The sequence below is a fragment of the Pholcus phalangioides genome, unplaced genomic scaffold (assembly GCF_987345545.1).
Source record: "Pholcus phalangioides strain wild (caught in Gottingen) unplaced genomic scaffold, Ppha-v1.0 ptg000003l_1, whole genome shotgun sequence".
NCBI lineage: Eukaryota > Metazoa > Arthropoda > Arachnida > Araneae > Pholcidae > Pholcus > Pholcus phalangioides.
The window spans coordinates 58,302,360-58,313,065 of record NW_028301596.1 but is presented as its reverse complement, the minus strand read 5'-3'; the positions used below and the strand labels follow the sequence as shown (position 1 = coordinate 58,313,065).

The following is a 10,706-nucleotide window of genomic DNA, read 5'->3' as shown; positions in this document are numbered from 1 at the left end:
TAAGCCATGATGGATTGGGTGACAGCTTTTGACCGTAGGTTGTGACATTGTTTATTCTTCTAAAACCGACACATTGTTTTCATTATTTTGCTCTCGAAGTCAATAGTTTCACTGATTTCGGAACGAATGCTATTCATGTATATTATTTATTTTGCTGATAAAAAAAGTTCCTTGAACTTCGAGTGGCACGAACTTCACCTCAACCCAAAAGTTTCTGCATTCGTGAATTTAAATTACAACCTCAATAGCGTAACAGACGAATGTCAGCCAATCATTCATTCGGAAATCGCAGTTGCATGATACCATCGTTGAAACCGCTCGCGCAGTACTTGAATTCGACGTATGTAGAAATTATTGGATGCGAAAAAGACTAACGAGTCTGGTTGAAAGGTGCACGTGGTTGATCGCAGTATTTACAACCAAATGATGTTGACATGTTGAGAATATAAAAATCTCGCTTTACATTGCTGATATTATAATCTTTTAAGTGCTTCAACTTTTCCGCATAAAAAACCACTAAACCAAACTGTCTGTCGCCTACAGGAATATACAGGGCCGGATTAAGACGATTAAAGGCCCGAAGTACTAAAGTAATTTTGGTCCCCCCCCCTTTCCGCCTCCATTGGCTACAGTTCGGCGATTTTTTACAGGATAATAATTTTTATTTTCAGACTTTCTTCACGTTTAGCTTTTTTTTGGCGAGAATTGATAATATCGGATATTGCCAATTCTCTCCAGGGTCACCATATGCGCCGTATTTTCCATCTATCTATTCATTGAATCTATGAATTAGGGGGAAAAATAAGATGACACGCAAAATGGAATTTTATATTTCAGAAGTAGGCAGAATATAATTTGAATATTTTTAAGTACACAAATCATTTATTTCAAAGGTCTCCCCCACCCCTCCCCATCTCGTTTTTTTCTAATTTCGCAAAGTGTCTTTGACAATATTTTCAAAACCAATGCTACGTAACACATCTGCTTCTACTTTTAGAAGAGATGAAGCATCAAGCTTCTCTATTGTTCTGCAAATTTTAGTTTCAATGCCTGATATTATTCTGGCTTCAAAATTACAAATTAAAATTGCTGTAGCTTTTTCATTAAAATTTTGCTTTATTCAATATTTTTCTTAATTAATAATTCTAATAAATTTTACATCTTAATTGTTAGAATTCAGCAAACCGAAGAAACGTCAATCAGTGTTACTATCACCATTTTTGAATTTGCCAGACTGTACGTTTTGGAAAATTTTCCCTTTCATATTTTCCAAAAAGACAGATCTTTGATTTTTTGCACTTTGTTCCAATCTTTCAAAAACATTCGAAGAACTATTTGAAAAAAACTATTAACAAATAAACTATTTGAAATAGGAGTGAGAGGAAACATACTTGAATGGTTTAAATCATACTGTTGCAACAGGAAACAAGCAGTTGTTATTCAAAAAGAAGTTAGTGTTATTCAAAAAGAAGTTAGCACTTTTCAAGAAGTGAAAAGGGGGGTACCTCAGGGTTCTGTTTTGGGTCCGATATAATTTTTGATATCTATAAATTATTTATGTAACTTGAGATTGAATGCAAAAATTATAACATTTGCCGATGATACAGTGCTTTATGTAGAAGATACTGATACAGCAAATTTAATTAGAAAAGTAGAAGATGATCTAACAAATATTAATATGTGGTTAATTAAGCATAAATTAAAACTTGGCACTCAAAAAACAAAATTTATTTATATAAAGACAAGAAATGTAAATTGTTACACAAACATAAATCTAAGAATACATAATCATTGTCAGTGCCTGGAGAACAATGAATGTCATTGCCAAGAAATAGATATCGTTCGGGAATAAAATTATTTAGGTATCATAATACAGAATGGTCTAAAATGGAACACGCACTGGGATATTTTAATAAAAAAGATTAGAAAATATGCAGTGATCATTTACAAAATGAAAAACTTGATTGATGAACATTTTTTGAAAGATTTATTCTATACATGGATATATTCAATCGTCAATTACGCAATCAGTGCTTGGGGAGGAGCATATTACGAGAATATTTGGAAATTAGATAATATATATAACAGAATAAGATCTCAAATATTAATCGATAGTTCTAGAATACAATGCCATACTCTAACTTTGAGACAAAACTTTTTGCACAGAGTTATCAAATTTTCACGATTAAATGAAAATTACTTAACGAAAAATCAAAATAGAACTACAAATAGATATAATCGAGTTTATCAAGTACCAAAACCAAATAAAACATTATATAAAAAGAGCTTTTCCTTCATTGCCGCTAAGATATTAAACATTTTTCACACTGAAAATCAATTTAATAATAATAAAAACATAAATCACGTGATTTTTAACTTCGTCAGACGCATAGATTACGAAACCATTTAGATGAAGTATTGAAAGAGCAAAAGAGTATAATAATAAATAAGAGAAGTGGTGTACGATGGTTGTATTATATTGAGCTTCGCGAAAAACAACTGAACATTATTCAGATATATATAGATAAGCGAAAATACATTTGTGAACTCATATCTAATAAATATAAGTATGATAATGCTGTAGCAGGAGAAAGAAAAAAATATTCTATAGCTTATTCCTTTAGGCCTGCTGGAAGGACTTTTCACTCCCTTGAGGCTACAAAGTGTTTGTAATATGTGTTCACCCGTTTTTTGTTTTTTTGTGTATTCTACGTTTGTATTCGTGTAACACATGTCTGAATTTGTGTATTACATGTTTGTATTTGTGAAATTAAAAAAAAAGAAAAAAAAAGATATTTTCTCCCATTGACCGAGTTTTAGAACTGCCTGAACCGGATTCAGGAGGACCCACTGAATCTTGAACCTTAACACGGCCACAATATTAACCACAAGTACTGTACCTTACTTTTGGTTAATCGTCATCATTTGGTACTTTTCTTTACGGATATATTTTCTGAGTTAGTTTGCAATCTAGATCTGGTAGCATTTCTTTTGCTTCTACGGTGATTCAAACTGCACAATTGATTCACTTATGATCCATATACGAGTATATCTGTAGATCTGCACATTTTAAGTTCATGTCCTTATTCTGTAGAACTTGGATCACGCTGTGCTTTTTTTTCGAAAGTAAGTATGCAAATTCAAAGGCATGTATTTTTCACTAGATGAGGCCTCGAAAAAATCGCTTTGCCCGGGACCACCCTCAAAAACGTACCCAGGAGCGACCTTTCGAGGGGCACAAGAAATTTTTTCAGAGAAATTTTGAGTGCACTAACCTCCTCAAAAAAAAACCATTTTAAATTAACAAATATTGACTTGGTAAAATATAAAAGTATTTTCTTCTAATATTTTTATTCTTTTTACAAAACTATTTTTTAATTTTTTAATCATCATTTTGGTAGTACGGGTTCCGTACCTGTGCAAGCTTCTGGAGCCTATGATACTGTTAGGAGTGTCCTGACCTTACTTTATGGAAATTTTGTCACATCTCATTCAAAAAACTCAGCATTAACGTGAACTCTAGTTTGCAATACTAGTTAGCAACCCCGGGGGCATCAAAATTCGGGAGATTCAACAATAAAGCATGGGAGTTTGTTCCATTCACCAATGGTAAGAGGAAAGAAGCTGTATTTAAAGCAGTCAGTGGAAGCAAATATAGGTTTTAATTTAATGGAATGGTCGAGTCTTCTAGAGATGTAGGATGGTTCGGCTAAGATACCAGAAGTATCTATGTTGAATTGACCGTAGATAATTTTGTATAACAATGTTAATCGAGAAATGAGACGAAGAGTAGAGAAAGGGAGGAGATGAAGTTCGGACACGGAAACGAACGATGACCTGCAGTCGTGAAGAAATCGGGCGGATTTATTTTGGATTGAATCAAGTTTGTCTGTATTACTGGAGGTGTAGGGGTTCCAAATTTCAGTGGCATAAGAAAGGACGGCGGAGATATAAGTTTTGTAACAGAGAAGTCTGATGTCCCGAGTGGAATGTTTAAGATTGCGGTGGAGGAAAAAAAGTTTGTTAAGACACTTCTGGTAAACGTAGTCAACGTGTTTGTTCCAACGTTGGTCGGCTGAAATTATGACACCGAGGTATTTGATATGAGAAACTTAGGATAACGTTAAATTATTGATGAAGTAGGAGTATTCAAGAGGAAGTAATTTACGGGTAACTTTCATGTGAACCATTTTTGAGATATTGATTGGTATTTGCCATAAGGAACACCAGTCAGCGATGGAAGCCAGGTTATGTTGGAGAAGTTCTTGATCAGATTGATGGTGAATGATACGGTAAATTACACAGTCATCAGTAAATAATCTAGTGGTGCAGTTGAGGGAAAACGACATCAGTTTGTAGGTTTTTATCAATGGCTTCCGAGAGGTCGTGGATGAAGAGGGCCAGTTGTGCTGTAGTAGAGAGAGATTGTCTAAGGTTGGGGAAAAAAAGCTGATGGAGTCCAAGTGGATACGGATTTCTTTTGCTACAATATGTTCGAAGATTTTACAGCAGGAGGAGGTGATTGCTATTGACCTGAAGTTAAGGGGATTGGAAAGTGGACCCGATTTGTGGATAGGAATAATTTTATTGATTTTCCAGTCGTTCGGGAGGATAGCAGTATTTAGTGAAACATTGAACACCATTAAATGATAGTCGGGCGACTTCATCAGCACAGAATTTAAGAATAGAATTTGGGATGTCGTCGGGGCCAACAGAATAGGGTTTCAATTTTTTCAATAGTTTTAGGATACCTTGTTTGGAGAAGGGTATTGGGGGTGAGTTGTGGATAGAATCAAAAAAGAGTATTGGGGAGGAGAAGGATCTATTGAGAAAACCGAGCAGAACGCTAAATTGAATTCGGCAGCCATCTCTGAAGGAGAAGATGTATATTTATTTTGAACTTCTCTGAGGGAAGTGGGACCAACAGATTTAGGTCTAAGATAACTCCAGAATTTTGTTGGATTAGTTTTTAAGTAATGGGGTAGAGAATGAGAGAGGTATCTGGACTTTTGGGAGGAAATGAGGTTTCTGAGGTCTCGGGTGGAGGCTGAAATTAGGGATTTGAGTGCATTGGAGTTGGTGGTTTTATATTTGAAAGCGATACACGGCGGATTATCCTCTTTAGATGAATAATGTCTCTGGTGATCCAAGGATTAAAGAAATACGTAGAAGAAACTTTTTTAATTGCGACTGTAGCTAAGCATTTGTCTATAATACATTTACAAGAGGTCCAGAGGGTGGAGATATTGTTAGAAGAGGGTATGGATAGGAAATCATTGAAGGGAAAGCGAAAAATATTTTGCATAAGTGGATAATTTGCCTTGTTGAAATTACGTTTAGGGGCGAGTTTGTAGGATGGGAGGAGGGAAAAGTTAATGACTGAGATTTTATGGTCGGAGCAACCCTCAAAGATGGAAATAGAAAGGATTGAAATTCGATTGGAGGTAGCGATAATATCTAAAGTAGAGCTGTAGTAAAGGGTGGTTCTTGTGGGTTCTAAAATGGGTTGGACCAAGTTAAATTTAAGAAAGATATCTAAAACTTTGTATGAGGAGGACTCATATATATCAGTTCCAATTTTTAATTTCTTAAAAATTTCTTGGTTTCTTTTTTTTTCCTTTCTCTCTCGGGTTCTTTATGTTTTGTGTTAAATGGGAAATTTGCGCCAGAAAGATAAAGTCCACGGACCCCCTTTGAAATGGAGGCCACAAACTCCGTTATAAAATAATATTCTATATACAGCAACGTGAAAACAATTATTTAATTGAAAATAAGCACTTGCCGAGCTGTGTGTTAAGCGCTATATATGTATATAATCCAATTTTTTTTCGATATTTCGCTCACAGCTGCGGCGGGCATCTATCTTCAGAGGCGAGTCTAGTACTACCGAGTTCCGACGAGGTACTTTCTTATTGTTACGAAAAATATCGGTAGCGTAATTTTTTAAGAGCCCCTCGGGGCAGTAATCTGTTGCCAAACTAGAAATGCGAAAAGGTACGGTGCGAAACATCCAGATTTTTCTGGAACGTTGGTTTTTTTGCTCGTCTGGTGGCGCCAAAAAGAAATGTGAGAAAACTTCGAAGGTTCGACCGTTCTTATAAAAAGTGATGTGATCACAAGAGGGTGGTCAATGTTGTTGGACTTTATCCTCCATGCGAGATTCTTATTTCTGAATAATTGTAAATAGCTGTTTTCTGTGAATAAATCTGCGACGTCCTGAAACTTATTTCAGGGACTTGCGAGAAATTATCCGGTACAATTTGGTGCCAGAAGTGGGATAAGACTTGAATGGTGAAAACAAGAGGGATGGACATGGACGAGATGCGAGAACATCTGAACCAACTGTCTATGATGGGATAGAAGAAATTGGGCATCGTGGAAGAGATGAGCAAATCTACGGCAGACGTCAACGCGTCTATCGCTGAAGTCAGAGATGTCGCTGGCGTAAAGACAGACATCGCCGTTGCTATCGCTGGAGTAAAGGACAACATCGCTCGCGCGCCACTGCCATAAGTGAAGTGAAAGAAGAGCTATCCCAGGAGATAAACTTCGTCATTGAGAGGGTAAGCATGGTGGAGGGAGCAGTGAACGCGTTCGATGAGAAGCTCTCAAAGAGAATTCAAGAGCTGGAAAATAAATTTCAAGAATCTACGTTTTCCGCGGACGCTCACCAGGTCCTGCCAGCCATAGCTGACGTCATCCGGCCAAACATCAAGCCCTCAACATACGACGAAGGACATCGTGGTCGATCTACAGGACCCAGTTCGAGATGATCGCCTCTGTGAACGGATGGGACTGTGTTCTCAAGGCCTTCCACCTAGCCGCCGCTCTCTGAGGGGAAGCCGCCGAAGTGGCTCAGACGCTCCCAGGATCGATCCACCTACGAGGCCCCTGACAAACGCGCTTGAGCTGAGGTACGAAGAAAACTACCTCAAGGACTTCCACCAGCTGCAACTCAAGACAAGTGGAGAAGACCGGGGAAACGTTGCAAGAACTGGCTATGGACATCGAAAGGCTTGCCTTACCCGGACTGCCTGCCGGACATCAGAGATGGACTGACCCTACAGAGCTTCGTCGATTCAGTCAAGGACCCCGACTTCCTTGTACTTGCCCAGACGCAACGTCTGGGCAAGTACAAGGACGAGAAAAGTGCCGCCATGAAGTTCGAAGTAGCACCATCAAGCTTCGAGATCAGCGATGCTGTTACGGAGGACTCTATGGCGGACATCATCAGAGAGCTGAAAGAACTCCCGAAGAGTGCCATCAACGATCGTGGGAACCGGAAAGACAAGTCACGGATGTGCTGGAAAAGCCCTGAAAAAGGCCACCTGCGGAGCTCATGCTCAGTCGCGGCTGCCGGTATGGAAAATAAGCCATGCCGAGTGCACTACGTTTTACAGCTGCCCAGTGGAGACCATGGACTCTACGTGAGAGGCGAAATTAATGGACTCCCATGTGGAATGGTAATTGACACCGGAGCCAACGTAAGCATCGTCACGATGGACCTGGCTCAAAAATTCCAGCAACGACTTCTCTACGACTGGAATGTTGATTTTCTGCTCGTCTGTGAAATGTAGTTTTCTGGAATTTTCTTTTTCAACCGTACCTATAAAAAGTGATGTGATCACAAGAGGGTGGTCAGTGTTGTTGGACTTTAAACTCAATGCGAAATTCTTATTTGTGAATAATTGTAAATAGCTGTTTTCTGTGAATAAATCTGCGACGTCCTGGAAATTATTTCATCCTCTACTTAGTTCAAGGACTTGCGAAAAATTATCCGGAACATTATCAACTTTTTCAGCTTCACTTGCTATATATTGTTGTCGTCGGAACTTGGTAGTACCAGACACATCTCTGAAGATGCTAACCACAGCTGCGGGCAAAACGTCGGAAAGAAATATGAGGCCACTAACTAGCCAAGTGAGTCCTGATTCTCAATTAGAAACCGGCCATGAAAGCCTATGCCAACGAAACGAGTTAATTATTTTCTCATCCAAGCTCTCGGACCCCCTGAAATCTCTCCTAAGAACCCAAATTAAAAGAACCACTGCTTTTGACTAAGTAAAAGTAGACAGAAATAGGAGGTGGGCGAAGACCCCAAGTTTTAAAATTTAACGAGGCAAAGCAAAAAATAATGGTTCTTACGGGCGTATTCACCGTACATGGACGGCCGGACCAGACTCAGGCCAAGCTCACAACTGCTGACGCTGGAGCTTGGCCTGAGTCTCGTCCGGCCGTCCATGTACGGTCCCTTTCAGTGTACATGAGCTCCAAGGAAAGATTGAGAGATTCGGTGCCTCTGTAGTCTAGTGGTCTAGGGCGTTCACCCGGAAAGTGAAAGGACGTGGGTTCGATTCCCCGCAGGGGCAGTTGAATTTTCTCTCTTTCCAAAATATATCTTCGCAACATCCAGTTGTTAAAACCTTCATTTCTTCTAGTTCGTCTGGACTAATGCTTATAACAACAATGTCGTCTGCAAAACGCAAATGGTTGAGAAACTCTTCATTTAATTCCTTTTTTTATCCTAATCCAGTTTTCTGAATACTTCTTCTGAATCAGCGGTAAAGAGTTTTCGTGAGATAGTGTCACCCTGTCGGTTCTTTTTCCGAGTTTAATCTTGAATCAAATGAATCGTTGTAGTTGCTCTGTCATTATATTTTCTTGATAATATTGATGTAAGTCTTCTCTACCCCAATTACATCTAGAGCTTTAACAACAGCAGTTGTGAAGACAGAGTCAAACGCTTTCTCAATATCAATGAAGGCCATACACAATGGTAATTCGTATTTCTTATGTCTCTCTATAACTTCCCTGATTGTTTGGATGTGATCCATTGTACTAAATCCACTTCGAAATCCTGCCTGTTCTTTTGGTTGAGCTTCGTCCAATTTGGATTCAAGCCTATATGTCAGCACTGTGGTGAAGATTTTATAAATTACTGATAGGAGACTGATTGATCGATAGTTCTTGATATCCTCTTTTTCACCCTTTTTGTAAAGAAGAACCATCATTGCATTATTTCAATCTTAGGCACATCCAATTTTGTGAGACAATTTGTGAACAAAGCAGCTAGCATACTGGCAAATTCTTCTGCTGTTTCTTCAATAATGTCTATTGAAATCCCATCTTCACCTGGGCATTTGCCTTTTTTCATACATCTTATAGCCTTGTAGACTTCCTCTTTCAGCACAGGTGCTACTTGTACAAATTCGGCTTCATTTTCTTTTCTTTCTGCTCCCTTTCCTCTGTCCCGATCCTGTTCTTCATGTTTGTATAGAGTATTATAAAATTTCTCAACAATACCAATGATTTCATTTCCATCTTTTGTGATGGTTCCATCTTTTCTTTTTAGTGAAAAAATTTCCTTTCTCCCAACACACAGTTTTCGTTTCGCTGATTTTAAGCTCCTATTATCTTTCAATGCTTGCTTTACAATATCCCAATTAAACTTCCTTATTCTATATATGTATATATAAAATATCGTTGTTTGTTATTTTTTCACATAAATTAATAAATTTCTGTATAAACCCATCCCTGGGGAAAAGCTTCGATATCTTTCTGAGATGGGAAGCTGTGTGTGTCCGATCTTTCAACGTTCAATGTCAGTGCCTGCGCAGCCCCGATACGATAGATATGAATACGTTCATTGGCTTTATGTTAAAGAATGCTTGCCGTGTCTGACACGATACAGCGAGTGTCTGTCGATGTGAATCCACCCTCAAAAATCTCGCCACAGAGATCAACAGGATTACAATGGTACAACTATTCAATCATTACATTTCACTCACTTCACTTTTAAAATACAGGTGGCAGCACCAAAAAATCAGACACAACACAATATCGCAATCAGACCGTTAGGTACACACACTCGCGCTTCCGACACAACTCACTCGGTAGTAAATTGCCCATGTCGATTTAAAGAGAAAATATAAAAGAAAAAGTTTAATAGGTAAGGTAGCTAAGAGAGTTTTTTTGAGTCCTCTTTGCACCCTCACCCTACGTGTTTTCTTTCGCTCTTGAATGTATATAGTAGAAAGACACATTATAAAGAAAGGAGGCAAACAAAAGGCTACTTCAGTAGATAATAAGGTTGCTGTAAAGCTTCGCGATGGTGAAGAGAGCAGAAAGAAAACAGAAAACTTGTTTTAATTAATTCCCTGGGGTTTGGATGTATTATTACGTCCGTGGTTGAAAAGAGGTTAATGGGTGAAAAACAAAAATTATGATTCAAGAAATTGACATTTTTCGAATAAGTATCACGTCACATAGAATGTTAGGAATCCACATGGACGACAGGTGAGGGATATCACGCAAGAAACGTCGCTGGGCTACCGCAAAAGCAAAATGCCACTAGCCAAAATTTATTTTCATCTCATCGAGGAAAGACTACGTGCCATAAATTTTGCTTTTGTGCGACAGCTTCTGATAAGAGAGAGAGAAATAAGACACCATAAATTTATGCCTTTTTTTTTCATTCTCGTTTTATTTTATTCGGAAAATTTCATTTTATTTGGCCATTCATTTTGATTTCTTTTTTTTTCATATGTATCACATCAAAAAAAGTCTCGTGAACATTTTTCAAAGCCTCTTTCAAAGTACACACAAAACATTTCTATCTCTATCACTTCAAGTGTTAAAACACATTTTGCGTATTATCACTTAAATATTCGCGTGAATACGCCTTCTCCAAATCAGCTACTAACTGC

At 38.1% G+C, this 10,706-nt stretch overlaps 1 non-coding gene across 1 annotated transcript; it reads left to right on the top strand.

The window, feature by feature from the left end:
• The first annotated feature begins 8,295 nt into the window (after positions 1 to 8,295).
• Positions 8,296 to 8,369, top strand: TRNAS-GGA (transfer RNA serine (anticodon GGA)). Its single transcript has one exon. It is a non-coding gene; the product is annotated as a tRNA-Ser (tRNA).
• Positions 8,370 to 10,706: the final 2,337 nt, after the last annotated feature.